At 36.9% G+C, this 23,432-nt stretch overlaps 1 protein-coding gene and 1 long non-coding RNA gene across 2 annotated transcripts in view; one reads left to right on the top strand and one right to left on the bottom strand.

Annotated features, from left to right (window-relative positions):
• Positions 1 to 21,615, bottom strand: part of ZFHX4 (zinc finger homeobox 4) — a 194,199-nt gene extending 172,584 nt beyond the window's left edge. The window contains exon 1 of the mRNA XM_010388845.2: positions 21,243 to 21,615. The gene's annotated coding sequence lies outside the window, so the exon portion shown is untranslated. The remainder of the gene's footprint in view (positions 1 to 21,242) is intronic.
• Positions 19,577 to 23,432, top strand: part of LOC104682282 — a 76,413-nt gene continuing 72,557 nt past the window's right edge. The window contains exon 1 of the long non-coding RNA XR_750676.1: positions 19,577 to 19,802. This is a non-coding gene — a long non-coding RNA (uncharacterized LOC104682282). The remainder of the gene's footprint in view (positions 19,803 to 23,432) is intronic.

Genomic DNA, 23,432 nt, shown 5'->3' with positions numbered 1-23,432 from the left:
CTTGATTTTATGAAACAGGTAAACAAACTTATTTCAAATCTTACATGTGAAGAGTCTCATAACTTCAAGGCCAGCACCTTAATTTAAAAGTATCAGCACTTTCACATATCCTGACAATTTCTGAAACAAGAAAGATTAATGTTGCTATATTACATTGCATATCATATTGGTTATGATAAATATGTACTATCTCAACCTAGATGCTCCTCCCATCCCTATACCTCCCATCCCTATACCTCCCATCCCTATACCTTATTACGTAGTCTTCAGAGTGGTGGAGAACTGGAAAAAAACAAAACAGAATACTGGTTTCACCAATATTACTAAGCATTTTAGAAATCCCTTTTTAAAAGTTCTTATACAAGAAAGACATCAGTGAAGGTCACTGGCATATTAAGTATAAAGAATAGCTAATTAATACTCTCTTTACTGTAATCGAATCCAATCTTGTCAGGCAAATCAGAGGGAAAGTGATCAGTTTAGAAAACATTAAAAGATCTTCATAGATTGAAAATGAATTCAAAATTCGTTTTGGTATCCGAGATGGTTAAAATGACATTCTAATTGCTCACAAATCAAACATCACAAAGCCTAGTGTGTAATTTTAATTTTAATCATTGATGAGCTTCAGGTTAATTATCCTCATGGCATGCATACAGCTTTCAAAATCCCCTGAAATAATCTGATAACCATAAGTAAGAAAACCTAACAATTTCGTAATTAGTCCATAAACATTAATGTTTACCTTTGCATTTGCCAATTCTGCACAAACAACGTATTCATACTGAAGGCAGCCAAAGTGCCTAAAATATAATCTCTTGCTGGCCTGAAGGAAATGAGGGAGTCAGAAAGAGACTAGAAATTTGGAATGAATGCAAGGTGGTAAATAACACTAAATTAATGATGCTAGATTAAAACATAAAGTTCCAGAACCCAGGGTGATATTCCCCAATGATAGGATAACCTGCTAGGCATGATGAATATATTTTATATGTAAAAAAAAAAAATTCATTTTAATTATAAAGAGTGAGGAAAACGCCTCAACATTTTATAGCTTTATAAAAAAGTTTCTAAGCTATATATGTTATTTGAATTTAGTTTTATCTTCACTCCTACAACAGTTCTCATCCCACAAATACAGTCGCCAGCTAGAATTATTACATGCATTCTAAAAGCAACTCAAATGAATTGCATAAAATGTGCAGTTAACAATTTTGGCCAGATGTGGAATAAACCCTGCAACGTATCATCTCAATATTTCCCTACATAAAGTAGATCCCATTTTTTTCTTTTACCTTAAAAGAGCCAGAAGTCACCTTCAAAATGTAACATTATTGCTGTATAAAAAAATTATGAAAACCACATTAAGGAATCCATCATAGGTCAAAGCAATATGGTAGGATATATTTTGGTACAATACTCCCATACAATTTTACAGAAAATTGCCAATCAATTTCTTCTCAATAAGCTACATATAAATCAGAAACTAAGTCAAATACATGTCTTCTATACAATTAAATTTACATTTCATCTTAAAACCAACAATAACAAAACTATCTAAATTGATATAGCTAACAATATATTATTTGATTTTAAAATTTTTATTTTGTTGCTATTGACTATAACCATGACAATGTTTTTCAGTATATTCTGAGGGAATCACTTTAGTTTGTATAGATAAAAAGTTATTTAGATCCTTATGTACAGTGACACTGAATACGATGCTAAGTGATTTCCCTGTCATCAATGTCAGACGAGGCCTTTCTTCTATCAAAGTGACCCATTTAAGAAATTTACGATAAAGTTTTATAAGTCCCAGTAAAAAAGACCACAAAAACAACCATTTAACTTAAACCATAGAATTCATTCCAAAATGACTGCATAACAAGTTCACTCACTATAAAACTTCCTTCACCATTTAAGGTGATTTTTATTTAGTGTTCACCAACTTCTGTTCCCTACTGCCAGACATTCTGTTTGTAAAATCACCAAAGTCCTCAAGAAATCCCAGAGAGAAAACCTAACATAGTTTTAATGCTAAATTCAAAGCAATACATACCTGCTGCTCTGCTTAGAATATGTGTACATACACATTTTTGGTATTCTTAGTAATTCACAAGATCAGTGACTTTGATCATGTCAAATCCCTTTTTCAAAACTAATGGACAATATGCAGAAAAGAACTTTTATTAGTCGTTCTGCTTTGCTTTCGTCTACAGTCACTGCTGCCTAAACTCTGCTCTGCTAAATGACCAAACCCACCTACAAGGAGCCTAGCTAATGAAAGGGGGTGCTTTCTGAACAATAGAAGAATTCCTTTGCATTCAGAAAGCAGAGTTCCCATTAGAACCCAAAATCAGAGAGGCCAGTTTTACCTCTGTTTTTTAGCCCTCTTCTACGGTCCAGTGAGACAGTGTTTGTGAAATGATTAAAAAGAACGTGATCTGATCAAGAGGACAGAATAATGGGAAAGGAATGCTAGGTTAGCTACTCTGCTAAGTGCTGGGAAAGAAGACCAGTGGGCTCCTTAGCCTATTGTTTTTATTCTCATCTGTTCTTTAGCCATCTCATAACACTTTGAGTCTTTATTTACTCCGTTTTATGTGGGTTAAAAGTTGTCCACTTACATGATAATTTGGTAACTAGTTACAAATTTTAAAAAATAGAAAATAGATAAAAATCCTTGAATTATATCAAGTTTCCAAAAGGTCATCACTGTCTCTGCTGTGGCCTTTTCCCCATTCCAAATCCTCTATCAATATGTCATAGTGAGTTAGGCAAAGACAAAAGAGAGGCACAGTGTGAAAACGGCACATATATCTAATCCTGACAAAGCAATGAATAGACCTTCACAAGTATAATTATACTTGTTTATTTGTTGCCACGTACAGAGAACTGATGAAAAAATCCATCAAAGTGGTATTATGCAGACACCAAGAGCTTCTTTTCTTTGGTTGCTAAAGCCACATTGAGGCTTAAATTCCTTATTGTTAAATTCAGAAGAAAGAAAAAAAAAAGAATTTTGGCTAGATTTCTTTTTTTTTTTTTTTTTTTTGCATCAGTTGCTGACAAATCTTTTGTGTACAAGGCTGCATTAGTTCTCACCGCTATTGCTACCTCACTTTTACCCAAGTTGGAATTCATAATTATAAACTACTGTATAGAAGCTTTTAAAAGGGTGTGGTGTGCGAACTCAGAGAATAGGGTAGGAGAATTGCCTGTTTCTCAGTCTCTCTTTTGATATATCATAACACAGGTTATATGTTATATGGAACACAGGTTCCACCTGTGTGGAAGTACCAGTTACATCAGGTACATCTTTGATCTCAGTCTTAAGTTGGTGCTAGTGTTTCTCTTTAATTCATCTTACTCTGCTATTTGCTTATTTTGGTATATGTGGAGTATTTCATGAAAGATTGCATAACTTTTTTCCCACTACAGTATTAAAAACATTAGCAAGAAAGATGGCAAATGCAAGGATGTAAAAGGATAGAAAATATTAAGTAAAAAAGGTTTCAAATCCAACTATTAGGGAGTCATTATGTTCCAATAGACACTAAATCAAATAACTTACAAAAGGAGATTTTTAGAGGTGGGGGTTGGGTAGCCAAACAAGCTTTTTCACTTGTAAGACAGAAATATATCAAAGTAAATGCAATCTGCATAGTTAATGTTTGTGAGCTTTACAATTTAAAACAGAAAAGCTGTAATTTTTCTTTGCTGGCAATCTGGAAACACTCTGGAGTTAATTACAGCTGATTTGGAGTGAACCACACAAACAAAGACCAGTCTATGTCCAGACAATTATACTGCATTAACCAGCTTAGAGCTTCCTGCTGATGTTTCAGGGCTCTTCTGTTACACCCTCCTACCTTCCCAGCACGAGAGAAAATGCTTCTGCAAGAAGGAATTAATGAAGAGAACTGCAAAAGAATGTGTGACGACCTCTCCTGACACGGCAAAAACTTTCCACCCATGTCACGACAAAGGGGAGAAGGTAATTAAGTTTGAATAGAAGGGTGTAACCAAATATATTCAGCATTTAAAACAGGCACATTTTTTAAATAGAGAAAGTTTACAAAGACAAGTATGAGTATGTGAGTCAACTAAGTCGTTTTTCCCTGTTTTCCTCTCGTTTTTCTCATTTGTGTTAGCTAGTCAATGAAGATTTGTTTTCTTCTCTGTAAATGGGACCCTGTGATTAAGAGTCTTCTTCTCCCTCTCTCGTTCTTTTCTTTCTCTTCCTCTCTTCCCACCCTCATTTTCCCTCATTCTCTCTCACATCACTAAATCTGTATAGACTGTATATAACAATTACGTAGCATTAAACATATGTGATGAAGAACTAAAGAGAAAAGGTGCACTTTACCAATGTGCACAATAGCTCTAAATTTGAATAGTTGTGGGAAATAGGAATTTTATTCAGTTTTCTTCAAAACTTTAATCAAACTCCAGCTACTTTCCTTAGAGAGGAATCAATAATCTCTCCTTAACAAAATTACATTATTATATGACTCATTTTATTTGTTTGCTTCAGGAAAATTTTATAATCAGTGTGCAAGATGGACCCAATAATTTAGCTCCCCTCTGTAAACAAACTTTGGTACTTGCAACCAATCTAGTTGATTTCTAATTTTCTTATTCATTCTAATTGAAAATGAATAGTTTGCGTTGGTGTGAGACAAGGACATGAACTGTAATTATGTTCAGTGCCTCTTTCTGATTCTTTCTTTGATACTGTTTTGCTAGTATTCCAGCTGACATTAAGGCTTTGTAGTGATTGCTTCATTAAAGGTTAAGGATGTCCTAATCAGCTAAAGTATTACTAGAAAGCTGTTGTTTGCCAATACTGAGAATATACTGACTTTTTTTTCCTGTCTTTATTGAACAAAAAGGTACTTCCAAATGCCAGTGACCCAGTCATACTTCAGCATTAATCATCTTCTTTTTGGCTCATCTATGCAAAGTAGGATTAGAATTAAATGACTATATGATCCTTTTAATTTTTCTTCCCTAAATAAATATTAATCCATAAATCAATCAGGTACTATAATAAAATGCATATAAATATACACTGAAGTTATGAAAAGATTGTGTAGATTATACTTACATTTACAGGGATCTCAATAATGGACAGGATTATTTTCCTTTCATGGACTCCCTCCCTCAATTTCTACCATATCTGAAAGTTCAAGTAAATTACACTGCTAAACATGAAGCTTTAACACAGAACACTTTAGTTCTCCTTGGAAAAACATGAACTGTGTCAATCATTTTTGGAATTTATAAATCACAGTTACCATGTTTTTCATATGTTATATTGTTCGTCTTTAAGATGTAACTGACTAATCTCTCTGGCATATGCATAATCTAAGAGTGTGTAGTTGATAACCTTTTAAGTTATCACATAAGAACATTTAAAAAATTAATCTTAATTGCTTTTATTAAGTTATATATAACTGTAGACTATTTGGCTTCAAAAAAAGATATACCAGACTAGTAAAAACCAGTGCACATACAATTTATTTTATATGTAAAGATATATGAAAGGCAATGTAAAGACAGTATATTTTAACGTGCGTCTGTAGTTTTTCTCCTTTATCTATTTATATATGAAATTGATTATTGAACTACTGGCAACCAAATATTTCAAAGAAAAAACAATTGTATAATTTTTTCTATTTCACAGTCCCTACCAATATGATCTCATAACCAATATAACAGTAAGTATAATAGTGTAGGCACTTTTTTAAAAAAAAAAAGTCATTTCTTGCAGGCTAAACCTACCATAATTATCTTCATAAAATCAATCACAGGTCAAGTATTCCAGCAAACATTCCTATTTCTTGAGCAATGATTTCAATAATTTTACATGATTTCAAATAGTTTCACTGAAGAAAGTTATAGGCATAAATTCTTTAAATCACTACCAAGTGCATCTTACTATATAATACTCTTAGAATCTACCAAATACAAGTGTCTTTTTACATCCCATGTAAATATTTTAAATAATTTTATATTAAAAACCACATTAGAACTAGCATAATAGAGAACATAAGTAGAATGCCAAGTTTTCTTCTGGATGAAATATTGTCAAATTTATGTTTGATCTCTGAGATTAGTTGTTATTTTATTGCTATTATGAAGAGGCTTTTGTTTGGGGATTTTTATTTAGGTTTTTTTTTTTTTTTTTTTTTTTTTTTTTTTTTTTTTTTTTTTTTTTGGCCTGAAAGTTAATTTGACTGCTGCCCATCAGTGAAGTGAGCAATTCAGTAATTAGCTTTTGTATTTTAAATGTATGAACTTTAATTAGATTTCATTATAAACAAACAACCGTCAACCATAATTATAAGCTCCTTGGTTTACCCACATATTATCCCTTTTCAAACAAACTTGATGTCAGACAAATTAAAATCAAGCAGCCAGCAATTTTGAGTTGAATTTTACATGATCTGCTGGTAACCTGATTACTTTAACTTCAATATCATTACAGGAAAAGTATCTTAGGAAAAATAATTACAAGAATTCCAACAGGAGACAAGCTTAATTGTATTGATTCAAAAGATGCATGTTCAGAGGAACCATGTTGAAGAAATAATGTTATCTCAAATCTACAGTTTCTATTAAAATGAAATTGTCCAGCATGAAAGAAGCAATTTAAGATTAGTGTCTACAAAACTAGAGATACTAAACTAACTAAATAATAATCTGGGCCCAATTATGTTGTACTTTAAGTAGCAAAATATCAGTGTGGAGAAACTACAAGTCATGAGGTTTGCAGGTTTATTTACTGACTGGTGTATCTATTAGGACCAAGAACAAGTGGAGCTGTCAGGACATAATGAAGGTAAATGATTAGTTAGCACCAAGCTTGAACTCTTCTTCAATGCAATAAGAGTTAATTAAAGTTTACCACCAAACATCAACCAAAGCAGGATGTTGATCAGGTTTCAGCATTAAGTGCAAACAGACAATAGTTGGCAGCAATTAGTGCAGCTATCAAATGACATGCAATGATAATTATACATTTAAAACAGTTAAAGAGCTGGGGGAAAAAACTAATCAGCCTCTTTGACGACAAATACTCAAAGGGCAGGAAACAGGTATCAGATTATTTCACTTTAACACTGTAAATCAATAGAATTAAACAAGAAAAGGTTGTGTGGGTACATTATCTGAAAGAGAACAGTTAACTGGACCTAAAATGAAATAAATCTGCTAGTATTGGTCTATCAAAGATAAGAACTTCTGCAGCTAAAGAAAATAACTTGCTTTTCAATTAAAGTTTCAGAATTAAGTCTCTGTAAAGAAAGTTTAGCTTCTTGGTTTTGTGTAAATTCAGCAATGCAACAAGTATTTCATCATAATTATTGTTATTTAAATTAAGTATTAACTTCCATTCTACCATAATGTCAAAAGTACTTTATGCCTGAATGTTATCTTTGTGTACTCCAATATTATCTACCTGAAAACTTTTCAAATGGATGTTAAGATTGAAATTCTTTTAATGCAGCTAAATTTAAAACAGAGGCCACATACATATTTAGTGGTATATTACGCAGGTCTTCCTTGACACCATTCAAACCTATGACTTCAGTCTTGAAATTGATGAACCTGTATACAGCATATCCCTTAAAAGAATTTTATTAATCACCTCATTCTTTTCCATAGTTTCTGGCCTGTAGCCTGGAGAATGTCTCCAGAAATGTGCTCATCCTCATGACCCCCACCTCCCCATTTTCCCAACTAATTCTGTTGTGCTAAGGATTTGTACATAGTGTTGGCTAATCCCAATATTTCCCTGGAGCAAAAACTAAGCCATGGCCGACTCCCAGCACAAAAATGTCTCTCTCCAAAAGCCCTTTCGCCCCCTTCAGCACTCATACACTCATTGGTCCTGACATTTTCACTTCAGCCGTGACAAATGAGTTGATGACTCTGATGTGATTGCACGGGAGGATGGCTTTATCTAAAGATATATCAGTAACTCTCATCGCCATCTCCTAATATGGGCTTTTCTGGGTTCATGTAATGTGTTGCGAAAATTTGAGGAAAAATTTTTGTAAATATAGGCAGTGTAAGTAACAAGAGACCAACTTCATCGAAAGAAGAAAAAGGAAGCCTGAGTGGACAGGATGGTTGGGGCGGGGGCGGAGGGTGGGGGGCGGGTTCAGGGGGAGGGGAAAAAAAAGACTAACATTAACTAAATGATGCTCTGGGGATTTAAGAAACTCTACTCAACCTCTGCCCCAGTGCAAACTAGCCAGCTGACTGTCTCTCACAGGTCCCTTCCGTTCAACATGGGCAGCTGGAGCAGAGCATAATTTGTTAAGTGGCACAAATGAAGTTTCTCAGATAAATATGGTTTACCAATTGGCAGGCCAACCAATTTCCTTGTTTTTATCACAGGGTGGTATCTATTTTATTCTCAAACCCTTAATTTCTTATGTTACTAAATCTCTTTAAATTCACTTATTCGGGGAAGGGATTATCAAAAACAATTCCACTTTGAGATCATTGTATTTTTCAATTAGAAAGAGGCAATAGTTTCCTTCCAAACTACTATTAAAGGTGAAACTTTTAAGCTCTCTGAAAAGGAGAGCCTTTCCATTTAGCATAAGCACGGCAACCTTTAGGTTACGTTAGAACCCAAGTTCCAGTCACATAGTTCTTGTTATGTACACGATAGAGTTTACAGAGTAGATACTTGTTATAACCTCTTCTCTCAATTCATCTGAGGAGACACAGCCAATCAGAGTCAACTCTAGCACAACAGACTTCTAGAAAAGAGGTCAGGCTTTGAGGTAAAGTGCTATTCAGTCTTGGACCATGCAAGGAGCTCTTTATTCCTGTTCTTATTGGCATCAGACCGCCTTACTAGAGTAAGAACAAAGCCAAGTGCTCGTGTGAGGTTTATGAATAAATCAGAGGTGAGCCACTTTAAGTGCTGCCCATGATTTCCTTGTTGACAGTGAGCAGTTAAACAGGCTTCTATGACCAGCAACTTCTGGCAAACCATAATGATTCCTAATCTGCACCCTGCTTCATTTCAAGAACTAAATGACCCACCCTATTTTTCCTGCAAGCTTTCACCTTTCAGGCAATTTTGGTCCTATCTCTAACAGTTTACCTTTATAATCTCAGAGCACCCAGCACAGGAATTGTAATAACTAAAAACTTCCTTTGCTTGGAAAAATCTCACAAATAAAAATAATCTCCAGCATAAGCATAACAAATTATTCTCATATTAATATTATATAATTTTTGGATAGGGAGAAGCTAAGCCAAATAAACTGAAGAGGACACACACATGCACACACACACTCAATTTCTTCAGCTGCACTCTGTAGTTATGTGATGTTTCCCAGGAATTTCCATGAGCTTCAGTTTCCGTATTGGTTAAACAAGGGGATTGTGCTATATCCCTTCTGACTGCAACAATCTATGGTTCTAATATAAAAACCCATTTAGATTTCTCTGTAAGATGGTTTGCTCTGTGGAATTTCCCAAAACAAGAAACAAGTCCAGTTGTTTCTAAGGTGATTTTTTTTTTCAGTACCTAGATTTCAGGAGGAAAGGCAGATTCCAGTAGTATAGTAAACTGAAGTTTTCTATTTATGTTTTTAATTATCATTCATTTATCCATTCATTCATTCAACAGGTATTTACTGAGCACCAAATATTTGCCAATAGTATGTCCATCACTGTGGATATAGTGTTTAAACAGAAGTGGGTGCTACCCTCATGGAGGCTGCAGTTTTATTTGAGGAGACACTTAAACAAGCATCATGAAAAAATGTTAAGATGCTAATTGCTTTCTCTACATGAGTTATATCCTTATATTGATTAATATTAAAAAATGCTTTGTCTTAAATAAATGTACTTCAAATGAAATGTGAAGTCCAGGGCCTCTTATAAATATGACTAGAATATAGGCTATGCATACACTTTTATTTTTAAGAAGTGTTATGAACCAAACATATATAAATATTAAACAATAATCAAATACAAAATTAGAAAATTATAATCCAAATGCACTTAGATTTCCCATAAAATTATAAACAATAATTTTAAATGTGTATCTTATATGTATCACAATAAAAAATGTATCAAAAATAAACAGATTAAAAAAACAGAACTTTAGTTTCCAGGTGGTTCAAAAAATTGTACTTATATATATTAACTCATCATGAATTTACCATCTTTAAACTTGGATAGTCCTCCAGAATAATGCATTATTATAAAACAGTAAAGGACTGTGATTCCCCAAGAGATAAACCAGATGGAGACCCACAAGTTAGTTATAAAATAACCTAAGAAAATTTAAAGTTTCATAATATTATTGGATTATTAATACCTGGATCTCTTCTCTAGGTTGGTATAAATTTTGGTCAACAGGATACCATGTAATAGTATCCATTCATTTTTCTTGGCATATGAAAATATCACCAATATCAAGTATATAATATCATTAATACCAAGTACATAATCCAGTTTTGGAAAATCCTCCAATTCAGTGGCTTTCAAGCAAAGGCTTTCAACTTCAAGACTGAAATAAGCATTACAGTCATTTCTATTATTGTATTTAATGGAGGGTCTGGAATCTTGAGTTCATGTGGATAGACCAAGGTCTGAATTATTGAAAAGCTGTTTCTGTCTTAATTTGCTTCTTTAAAAAAAAATGAAGATTCAGAAATGCATTAAATACCGAGAAGCCCCTCAGGACCAAACCAACTTGTAGTGATCGAGTGGCAGATAAAGATGTGGAGGAGCATCCACCTGTCAACCTAGATGCCATTTGGGTACCTGTCAGTGAGAAAATATGAAAAGAAGGATACTACTCCTTTCCTCCACCTCTTAGACATATCCATTGCCAAATTCATATATTTTTCTTGTAGGAGAGAGGGGAAACTCTACTCAAAATATCTATGTAGACTTGCTTTATCAAATGCTCTTTAGTTGATCATTACTTTAAAACAACTATTGGGAAAAAACAAAAAGGGAACTTTTGGATCAGTTGTCAGGTCCTGCCACAATCACTTATTTTAACATTCACAACACTTTAGTCTTATGTAATCTCTACAGCAACCCTGATATACAGATGAGAAAACTGAGGCTCAGGAAGATTAAGTAATTTGGACAAGGGCACCCACAACAGAAATGTAATCCAGGTGTCATATAGGTTGAATAAGATTCCTATTAAGCATTGGGTTGCCAACAAATGTAGTAGATGTTAAAATATCTAAAATGTAAGTTTAAATAAAGTGATTAAAAAAAAAAAAAAGGAAACCAAAGTAAGCAGAATCAAAAAATGTCTGGTCTTAACTAGGTGTCATTCTTTTTGTATATTATGCTGCCTCGAAAACATCACAGCCTTGACTTCATATCCTTTCTTTACACAGAAGTGAAGCCTTGTTATTGTTCACACCATGTTTATGATTGTGATAAATACATTTTAAGTCACTGAAATCATCAGTATTTTATGAATCGTAGGCTCTTCTTGTCCATTTGGAGCACCTCGTGTAACTTCCTGCTTAACACAAAAATATGTTTAACAGTCACAATAACAAGAGACCATCCAGATTCTACTTGTCTCCTTTCGATAAGAGAGCTCACTCTCTCAGACAAGACAGGTTATCATGCACATTTTCCTTTCCTCCTCTTCACCATCTCCACAACCTTCATATTCATTCATTCAACAAACATTTTTCAAATAGCCAATACAGTTGAGTGACCACTGGTCCTAGAGTTTGAATATGTCAGTTCTTGTCTTGACATTTTCCTACCTTGCTGGGCAATCAAAGATAACTTATCTTTAATTCAATAGCCCATATTTTAAAATGAGCTAGTTGAACCGAACGATGGTAAGGCCACTTCCCAGACTCTGGCATTTTGGTAATTTCTAATTGCCTTACCTCCCTAGCTGCTGTTTTCTGTTGAGATTATATTGGCCAATTCTTAGAAGATGAAAGTTTAGCCTATGAAGGGAAAATTTCACAAGCTACCACTAGGAATGCATCTAAAGAGGAAAGAAAGACCTAACACGGAAAGAGGGTAGATGTGAGTGTGTGTGTGTGTGTGTGCGTGCGCGCGTGTGTGTTTGTCTGTCTGTACATACTCTAGTGAACAGGAACGTAAGAGTGTTAGGGATGATGAAACACAGTTGTATCCACTAAACCAAAAGGGAAGATTAATTCTAATTTTCAATTAATGGGCTCAGGAAATCTTAAGTATTAATTGCGTTGTTCCAAAATTTATGGTATTTTAAAAACTACTAATCACTGTATTTTTGAAAATCCACATTAGCAAACGATTTCAGGTTTAATGAAAATAACATGGGAAATGTAAGAACAATTGGTCTTTTTCAATCTATTATTCCAAGCAGACAAACGTTAAGATTCCTCAAAAACTTCCCTCTTAAGAAGTTATGTTTCATTTTGTTTTTAACAATATAACCAGGTGGCATACACCAGCTTGTATGTTTTTGTATTTTGACATTGTTAGAGCTATGGATTTCTTTTCTTCTTTACAGTGAAGGAAAAGAATTTTATGGACAGTTATAAAATGCATATTTTAACCCAAAAGTCAATTTTCCCTGGTTAAAATGATTTAGACCTGAGTAAATATTTGCAGAGTGATTTCCTTTTTATAGCTAGAACACAATGAAACCTATAAATGTTGTATTTAGAGGTATGTCCTATAGTGCATACCATTCAGTAATTATCATCTGAGCACTGCTGTGTCCTCAAGTCAGACAAACATTAGAAATGATCTATTATCTGAATTATGATGCTGGTGTGTGAACCCCTGACGTGAAGGACCAAAACACTTACTCACAACTTTTCTTGGACCATCAGGACATTATGATGTATTAACTAAGTCAGTCTGCCCAAATTCTTAAATTGTATTTGTTTATTTTATCCAGTCTCTAGAATGTTAAGGTGGTTAATTATATTAGAGATAAGCTGCCTACTAAATATGACTTTAGTGCCAAAGTCATATTTAAGTCGAGTGCATAAACTCAAATATGCCTTAAAGTGGCAAATATTTTATTCTATTCACAAACCTCTAAAAGAAAAGGAAACGAGAGAGCAGCCATTCTTGAACTGAGGATTGTATGTCCAATGTGAAACCATATCAAACTTTCAAGGCAACTTGTGAACCTCTGAAACTAGGGAATTAACAGAACATCAAGTCCAGCAAGATCACAAGGGGCACAATCCTTATGCAAGAAAATAATGCCACTGAGCCCTCATTAAAATCCCATTTCGTCTTTAGCCATCAAAGACTGTGAGTGCACTAAGATCTTGGTTATATCATCAGGGATAACTAAAACAAGTGCCAAGAGAAATTGTGCACTTTTAGTTCTCACATGTGTCCATCTGTTCACATATAAACATATATTCTGCTTTCTGTCTGATTTCTAAAATCTTGATATCAGAATACCGTGGGCTTTTGCCCATTTCATAAGAATGTAGACATCACATAAGCTACTATTAACCCATGTGTGATCCACTTCCATGGTGGCTGGAAAACTGCCAGTTACAACACATGGTGCCTGGTTAACAATGTCTTAAAATATAAATGAATTTATTTTTTAAATTAACACATTTTCTTATGGAAATACCTTAATAAGCCCTTCTGCATGTAAAAGAATAGCCTCCATGTGGATTTTTTTGTTCTTTTAAGACTTTTTTCAAGCATATCATAAAGTTAACCATAAAAGTTTCTGAAGCAATCCAGAATTTCTTGACAAATTTTAAAAAGGACTCTAGTAAAAAATTTGGGGGACTGTATAACATAGATCAAACAGTTTTCCTTTACAATATGCTGTACTCAAGAGTCAACCCTTACACTTTAATTTATGTAAAAATACTTGTGATTTCCCAAGTTTCCATCTAACCATCTTAATAGTACCTCCACAACAAAACTGCTAAAGTGATGAGGCAAATGGAAGTTCTAAAATCTAGCAGCAAACAAGTTGGGTTAATATCTGATGAAATCTTTTAGTCCTGTTCTGAGGCTGCCATGATCATTAGTGGTGACTTCAAACGTGAAAGAGCTTGTTTAAAATGTATACATATAAATAATTATCTGCACTGTATTTGATTTACATATGTACAAAAGAACCAATTCCCACTTTTGAAAGAGTCTTAACACTTATGGTATTTTAACTGTCCTAATGATGGTTGAAGAAACATCATTAAGAGTGTTGATCACATTGTCAACTGATAACCAGTTACATCCCTAACTAGTGACAGGGGACCCTACTACAAACGTCTCCAAGAGTGAACTTATAATACCTAGACACTTTTAAAGACCTATCTCTAAATAAAATACACAATACACCTACAAAGCAACATGAAGACTGCATTCAGAACTTCATGAATTAAATCTTAAAAAAATACATCTGTACCCTCTTCTCTCGCTTCCCAGCCACAAAAGCTGATAGGCCACTTAAAACACTTAACATTGCCAAAAGTCAGATTACACAACTCTTTCCCAAGTGAAGTGTTTCACCAATCGAGATAGTTATTTATAGCCGATGTGGTAAAATACAGACACTTTATATTCCATCATTAACTGAATTAAATATCCACACCATACTATTGGCTCTTCTAAAATAATTGTTTTTGCCAGCAAAGTGCTGGGAATTCCTGATACCCAATAGTCAATATTTGGCTAGCCTGGAATGTTTCTGAAACTCTTCTATATACAAACCTCTGTTGATCATCTTCTAGCTGCACTATTGTCATACACATTACGTCCCAATGATGATGAAAACACAGCATCTTATAAATTTGCTGAAATCTGAACCCCTGCTTGTTTTCTCAAGTCTTGGACAAACATAACTTTAGAGAGAGCGGAGCACAGACATAAAGAAAGAGAAGCCTGCATTTTCATCTTCCTTTCATCTTAGTCATTCAGTCAGCCATTCAGGACCCTATTCAACAGAGCTTTTCATTATGCAAAAAAATGCTAATCCTTTTCCGATGCTTTCACACTTGTATAAACCCCCATTCCTTCAACTGAAAAGCAATTATATCAGTTTACCTTTCTGTCAAAAACAGGATTAATATTCCAATAACAGAATCTCCTTTCTTTTCCTATCTTTTTGCTTTAGGAAACTAGAGATTATTAGTAGAGGCATTCTTAGAACAAGAATCTATTATTTTAAATATGATTATGTTAACCAATGGGTGGACAAGGGAGAAGAAGAAGAAGAAAAGTCCTTCAGTTACTGCAGAAACTCTTTTCTGTGACAGAAGTGACCTTCCTTTTACAGATGCCCAAAAAGAATGAGACTCACTCTGGTCTATTAATCAGAAACAAATTATGAAAGAATGTAGCTGGACTGGTTGACACTATCCCGTCTTGGGAGACTCAGTAACAGCCTAGTAACAATGTCCTCTTCATGGGTAATGAACAGCCATGACAAATGGAGCAGAGAAACTATTTATTTGCATATGCAAATTCTCACACAAGGGAAACATGTACAAACAAGTGTCATTGTAAGGTGGATTAGGCAAACAACGCTTTCTTTTTAGGACATTCTGCAGCCCAGAACATTAGTCAGCACAATTAAACCAGTCTCCATGGAGACTAATGAAATTTCACCACGGTATGAGTTAAATTAGATAGCTAGTTATGTGTTTCCACAATCCAACTTGAAATCCATTATTGTTTCAGAACAATACTGCAATTGTGCCTAGCTGATCTTTGCCAGCTCAACAAGCTCCTAAGTTGACAATTTGCATATGTTAATATAATTAAGCACTAATTACATGAAACTTGTACATATTCACATGCACTTTCCCTGGGCGCTTCTCAGTTTGAACCTTGGCCAAGTCTTTAACCCTTAGAGTGGTCTTAGAAGAGGGGGGAAAACCCTCTCCCTGTGGGTACAGCCCTTAGGCAGACACAGAAAGGCTCCTCATTTATAAACACAAAGCTTAACCTGGCTTCTCATATTTCTAGCAACAATGACAGAACATATTTTGTGAGAGTGCTAGAGACCAGGGATAAGGAAAATGAAGAGGGGGGATGGATTAGTCTTTAAAGACTCATAACGAGTATCTTCTCAAAGGAAGGCAGGAACATTCATTTCAAGAAAATGTTAAGAAAGAATTTGTTCTCATTGACATTGTCGAACACTGGGAGATGAACGTGGTTTGACAACAGCAAAAATAGCAAGTAGGAAAGGGAAAAGGAGTCAGCAGCACCTAATGAGCTTTACATAAATATATGCAGAGGCAATTAAGCAATGTTAATTACTATGACAGCAGTTAATTGAATATAATTAGATATTTTAAGCCACTGAATAAAGCATAGTTAAGATTAATTTTATTGAGATTAATTGTAAATAAGGATAGATTAACGCTGTGTTTTGACAGGCATAAAAAGCAGTTCTGCAAATTAAGCAGAAGCGTGGCCACCAGTCCAAAAATCATATATTATTTTAATGTCACACCTCAGAATCATCTCCTCAATAAACATGACTTTTCAAACCCAAACAGACAGGAATCTTGAAGAAAAACAAACAGCTTGCAGAGATTAAAGAGGCTTTTGTCCTTTTTCATGTGCATTTCTTTTAACAGACTAAATTAAGCGAGTCTGGTGTACGTTTTTTAGGAAGGAACATTTCACACTGAATGGAAAAAATGTTCTATCACATATGAAATTCGTGCAGCTGTGCGGAACTTGGTCCAGAGGGTTTAAGACTATAACACACCATCAAATGATAGACAGTAGGCCCTCCCAAGATTATGTGATAAAGTCACAATCTTTTATTTTGACCTCCCTCCAAATTTCTGCTTTGTATTCTTTCCAGTTAAGTCACATATTTTCTTTCATAATTTTCTTTCTCTAAGAGGATAAAAAGAAACATTGCACCTACTAAGTGCTAGAAACAGAATGTAAAAGGAATTGAAGAAGGTTTCATTTAACATAGATCAGCTAAGTCATTCAGCCACAAAATGCAGTGACAGCTATCACAACAATGTATGCAAATGACACCTCTGGATTATTACTTTCATAAACAATGGTTTCTGAAAATATTTCTTAGGAAAGTATTGCTAATTGAAAAATCCTCTGCCCCAATAGTTTCACACCAAGCTAATTCATGCATACTCTTTAAGAAAATTAACACAGTCCTCAAGAAAGCTGAACAAATCATTAATAAGAAAGGAGCTTCAATTGATTTTGAAATAAATCAATAGGTGATTAACATAATATTTTTAAAGCAGCAGAATGTACATATATATTACATAAACGTATATATTATATTTTCAATACCTTTTAGTTCTTAATCAACAAGGGCTTTACACTATTGAGTCTGGGTCTACACTGCCTCACAACTTCTTTAGGATGTCTTTAGTCTTTATAACGAAAATCCTAAAATGGTCTATGAAACAAGACTACAACAAGCCATTCTGCAGTGAAAGATTTTAAATCATCCAGCCTCTTCTAATAGACTTGAGACTTATTGAGGTAGAAACCATAAAAAATGAAGAAGGGAAATTTAATCCCTGAAATATTGATTTGCACATTAATATCATATAGGCAGAGGGCAATTTGGCTTCGTGGAAATGACACATTGTCGACCCTTGGTGAAGTCAGAGCCAATCTAACTGCTGAACATGTCTGAATCTCAAGAGTTATTAAGGGCTTCCCTTCTTGCCTTTATGACTTTTCTTCAGCCTACCAATGCAATCTTAAATGTATTATCTTTAAGAAATAATTGTAAAACCTCAGGGGTTTTCCAGTTAATGGAAGGGAGGCCAAACCACATCAGATTCTGAAATGCAACATTAAACCCTTGCAATCAACAAAACCACCTCAATTCTCATCCATCCAGTGCAGGATCTAATATTGTTATTAGAGATAATCAAATTTCATTGTGTAAATTTAGGCTCATGGTCAGAATGGAAGCAGCAAATTCTGCAATATTAAACGGTGATTTTCTCAGCCTCCTTTATGTTTTCCTTTGATGGTGAAGCATCTTTTAAAATAATCCAACTAGCTCAAAATTAATGAACAGATTTGGACTCATTTGCTAAAAACTGCAAAATATTATAAAAGCGCTGAACATGTTTGCCTCATTTTTAACTTTAAGTGGCAACTTTCACTTCATTGAACCAGAGTCCACTATCCCTGTCTAACCCCACAGTTGGTGCTATTGCTTTGACTTACACAGCTGGTTTACCTGACCTTTCTTTGTTCCTTGGGTACATTTCACTTTTCAGATTTATGATATTTCCCCCATATTTCATTGACCCTATCTTCATTGCCATAAACATGAAAACACCTGAATATGAGTTTACTTTTTTAAAAATCCAAAATCAGCCAGCAACTGAATAAAAACACAGTGATGCTCTCCTTAGTTTATGCCATAAATATTAAAACCATTTAAAAAAATAACTGTATAAACCTTATGATCCCCACACTGAAGCCAGGTGCAAGAGGTTAAAACAGCTGGCTAGCCATCTTTTATTTTTGTGTGCCTTCCTGCTGATTGAAACCACAAACCTTGAAAACTATCAAATATTCCCTTAAGAATATATTTTTTTTTAAGATGAGGAAGGAAAAAAGAAAACCTCCATTCTCTTTAATATGCTCCTCAGTGGAAAAGGAAAACTCCGAAACAGTCAGTCACAGAGGTAGTGAAATAATTCTGAATATCTCCTTTCTGTTTTATTTAAACCATCCTTTTCAGCAATTTCTATACACAATTGTTTGTATTCTTCAGTTAGTAAAGAAGAAACAGAAAAAAAAAAGAAAAAAAAAGCAGAAAGAAAGTCTGAGTTTGCTCAGTCAGTTTTGCCAGTAAATACAAAGTAAAACAAGTGTTGATGGCACCGAGAGTGTTACATACCCGGGCTGTGTTTTTGCATTGCTCTCAATGGAAGCGATCGATGCCCGTGTCACTGTCGCGTCCCAATCGCAGCCAAGTCTCAGCCTTAATCTAAGCAACACCCGAAAAGGCAGCGGCAGCCGCAGCCTCTCTCTCACTCTTCCATCCATCTACCCAACTAAAAATATAATACTACATATGAGCTTTAACCACTCCACGTTTATAGGGATCAAGCCACTGAAAATCCAGGAGAACACAATAAAAAAAAAAAAAAAAAAAAAAAAAAAAAAACCCTCCTCTGTCTCTTGTCTCTTCTCTCTCTCCCTCTCTCTCTCTCTCTCCCTCTCTCCCCCTCTCTCTCTCTCTTCCTCTCTCCTCTCTGTCTCTCCTTTTGCCATCTACATGATCCTTGATTAAACATGGAACAGAGTTAATAAAAAGGGTGGGGGGGAGGACTCAAGGAGAGGAAATGCAACTGTCAGAAATCAGGACGGCCAGATTTCCTGGTGAACCTGCCTCTGTCTGAGTCAGTGTCAATCCACCATCTTCTGCCAGTGAACTTGTCTTTGGGTTTTTGTTTGTGTGTGTGTGTTGGGGGGGGGGGGGATGTTGTTGTTGTGTGTATGTGTGTGTGCTTTTTTTGGAAGGGGGGAGGGGAAAGACACGGTGGGGGCCGGAGGTGGGGGGGAGAGTAGGGAGAATGTGTGTCTGTGAGTGTGTGTTGAGTGTGAGTGTGTCTCTGTGTGTGTAGGGGTCGAGGTGGGGGGGTCCGTGTTTGCGATCTGAACCTTTGGTACCTACAAGGAGGGTGTCTCACCGAACGGTAGCTAAAACCTCACCAGAACCGCGCGGAAGTGAGAAGTCGCGGCCACAGGCGCCCGCAGAAGCCTCCTCTCTGGGCCGGACCCCAGCCTGAGCGGCCGAAAGGAGCCCCCCGCCCGGATCACAGGTAACAAAAGAAATAGAAACCAGTGCATCGTCTTCTGGGGTAAGGGGGTTAGGATAGGGAACCTTTTGTAACTTGGACATTGGCAGAGAAACTTTATACAATTTCATGAGAAAATTTATTTATTTATTTTTTCTGATAGAAAAGAGCAGAGAGAAGGGGGTTGGGAGTGGATAGAAGTAGAAGGAAGGAGAGACCCGGTGCATTCCAGCCCCTTTTCCCTTAGCTGCTCCCAGCCAGAAGGCGCACTTGATGCTTGGAGAAGCGAAGGAGGTGAAGTTCATTTGTAGGCATGGAACCCTTTTAGGGGGGGCGAAGAATGAATCGGTTCTCACAGCCGAACACAGACACTCAATACACACACACACACACGCACACGCACACACCCCTTGCCCTTTGCTAAAAAGAAAGGAAAAGATTCTTGACCCCAAGCCGCGGGCGTCTATCCGCTGGTCTAACCCACACCCAGCGGCTTTCCGTCCCGAGCAAGCAGCCGCCGCCTCCCGGGTCCCCGGCCCAGCGGCCGAGTGATCCCGCCTCCTAACGGACCTGCCTTCCCTCCGCGGCGCCCGCGCCCGCGCAGCCGAGAGCAGCCCTCGGCAGCGCCCGCCGCGCCCGCTCCGGTGGGCCGGTGTCTACCTGCAGCCCCAGCCCCAACGTTCACCCCAGTCTCTTGAAATCCCCTCCCCAGAGCGCACGAACCCCCGGGCGTCCTCCAGCCCCGCACACTAAGCGACCTTCGGGGAACTTGAGAAGGGGAAGAGGGGCGGGTGGTAAAAGGGGGAAGAAAAACGAGGCTGAATAAGGTGGGGTGGGGGTTGGAGGGTAAAGCAGGGAAAGAGCAGGAAGAGAGGGGCTCCCAGCCCCACCGACCAACGTCCAAACTTTCGGAGGATGAGTGCGGAGGACTAGTCATCCCGATCCGGGTGCGGGGGCGCGGGGCGAGCAGGGACCCCTGGCAGTGCCGGCGCCGCTGCGGAGCTGACAGCTTCCCCCAGCCACTAGAATGCCCGGGGCTCGCGAGGAAGGCAGAACCCGAAAAGACAAGGAAAAGGAGAGAAAACTGCCTGAGCAAATGTAGATGATCCTCCGCCACTTAATCCAAAAGTTAAATCCAGAAAAACGCAGCCCCCCTAAAGAAAGTGGAAAATCAGGTCCCTCATTGCCCCCTCCCTCCCTCAGCGGAGCAAAACCTTGAGCCAAAAAAGGGGGAAAGAGATAGAAAAGGGGGGCAGAGCGGAAGAGATGGTCGGGATGAGGGGATGTGTGCGAGAGCGAGCAGGAGCGAGCGAGCTAGGGGCAGAGAGGGAGAGAGGCGGAGAGGGAGAGGGAGAGAGAGGGAGCGAAATATCAAAGATTGTGCAAGATCAGGCTGGAAAGATAATCGATACTCGACCTAAATTTAACACAAACTACTCAATAAAAGTTAAAGAAAAAACTTACTTTCCATTTCCCCTGCAGTTCCTACTCGATCTTCGCCTCTTTTTTGTTTTGCTTTTATTTTACTTACAGCTGATCACATCCAAGTAAAACGAGAGGGTTCATTAAAAAAATAAAAAAATAAAAAATAATCCTCGAACTTTATTGGGTGAAAATAAAAACGCTGGAGCACAAAGTGGGGGGCATGGAGCGGTCCTCGGGGGTCCGGGAGGAGTTAAAGCATGTGCCGACCGCGGTCTCGCTGTTTGGTTGTGAAGGGGTTGGGAAAAGGAGGAAAGGAAATGAAAATCCGATATGTCTTTATTCTGCTAATTATTATCGTTTTAGCCCTGTTTAAAAAAATGGCTGATTAAGTTGAGTGCGCATGTCTTTGTGTGTCTATTCCCGATATGCACTCTGGGAATGAGAGAGGAGAGCGAGGGAGAGGGAGAGGGAGAGGGGGGAGAGAGAGGTGTAATTAGTGAGGTGATCAACATTCCCCAGACTGCAAATGACGCGCAGCCCGGACTCAGAGCAGCTCCGGAGCCTCATGGCTTCCAAGGCTCCGAGCGCTGCGGTTGGAGCCCAGGACGCGACGACCGCGGAGAGGACAGGGGATGGGGACCTCCGGGGCTCGCACCCCACGCTCCCCTGCGCGCGACTCCCAAACTTCATTAGACACACACACGCTCTTACACACAAACACAGGCACACACAGAGCAAGAAGGGGAAGGAAATAAAACATAGATACCGCCAAAGCGTTGCCCTTTAACCATTCGAGATTTTTTTTTTTTTTTTTTTTTTTTTTAATGAGGCAAAGTAATTATTATCGGACCAGAGATTTGTTTACTAGGGAGCTTTAAGCAGAAATATGAGTTAGGGTAATGAAGAGCTTTTCTCTGCCGAGTTTATTCTGCTGAGCACATGAACGCACTTTAATGGCGATATGCGGGGGCCTGAGCAAATATGCAGATATATGTAAATAAAGGGTGCCTGCCTGTGTGCAAACACCGCTCAGCCCAGCCTATTTCAAAGGAGGAATTGCACTCTGGATCCTTAGGTACTCTATTTAAACACGTATACGCAGGAGAGAAAATCCAGGTTATGGGAGATGGAAGCGGTTAGTCAAAGAAAACTTCCAAATGAGAATAAGTGACGGTTGCAAGAATGTTTGGGGGGGGGGGGGGGTACAGTTCTAGCCTTTATGTAATATTCTTGAATATTTTATCAGAATTGCATAAGTTCAATGTAATAACTTTAAGAAGACTTAGAAAAGAAAAACCTTTCATCTTTTGAGTCTGTTGAGTTATCTTTCTTGAAGCACATTATGATGAATTTTAAAACCCCACTACAGATCTCATTAGAATGAAATATACTTGGTATTTTCTGGTGCAAAATTTAAGGTGGCTGATTCTCATTTGAAAATCTAATTATCTCTTTCCAATATTACAGATGTGAAGATGAGTGACTCTTTCATTAAAATATAATTAACTAAAACTAGGAATAGACATACTTTTAAATACCCCCTACTGAATTTGGAATATATATATACGGAATATATATATGGAATATATATATATATATGCATTACTAGCCAGCATCTTGATGCATTTATAACTACTATACTACAGGTCACAGGTAGACACCATCTATGTAATATTTCAAAAATAGGAATTCTAAACAGAAAGTAAGAATAACAAATCAAATGAGCTAAAAACAGGAAATACTTGCAGTGTCCAGCTTCCTGGACAGGTGATGTGTCAGCTGCCTTTGAGTGACAGGCCTTTGAAGTTCTGGATCGCCAGGATCTGCTTCAAAACCTTGTCTTAGGCCTTAAGCACAAATCTACCAAATACCAACAGAAAGGTTTATCGCACAAGTATTTGGAACTACAGAGGCTGCAAAAATGCATCTTTCCAGGCCTAAAACCTTGCGTTATCAGAGAACATTTGGAAAATCCTAGGACTGATGCAAATGGATTAAAAACCAAACAAAACACCTGGGAGGATAAAAGCACAGTCCTCAAAAAAGCAGACCTAGGCCCAGATCAGGAAAGCTGGTTGCCTTCAGCAGCTGGCTAAAGTTACAATGAAAGTCCAGAGGCATGGAGTGGAGGAAAAAAAAAAAAAAAAAAACAAAAACTAGATATGGTCTTTATTAAGAGAGAAAAAAAGCAAATCACCACCTTAGGGATCCGGAGTCAGTGCAGGTACT

Source organism: Rhinopithecus roxellana, chromosome 9, assembly GCF_007565055.1.
Source record: "Rhinopithecus roxellana isolate Shanxi Qingling chromosome 9, ASM756505v1, whole genome shotgun sequence".
NCBI lineage: Eukaryota > Metazoa > Chordata > Mammalia > Primates > Cercopithecidae > Rhinopithecus > Rhinopithecus roxellana.
The sequence above is the reverse complement of the archived record's forward strand: the minus strand, read 5'-3'. Positions and strand labels throughout refer to the sequence as shown.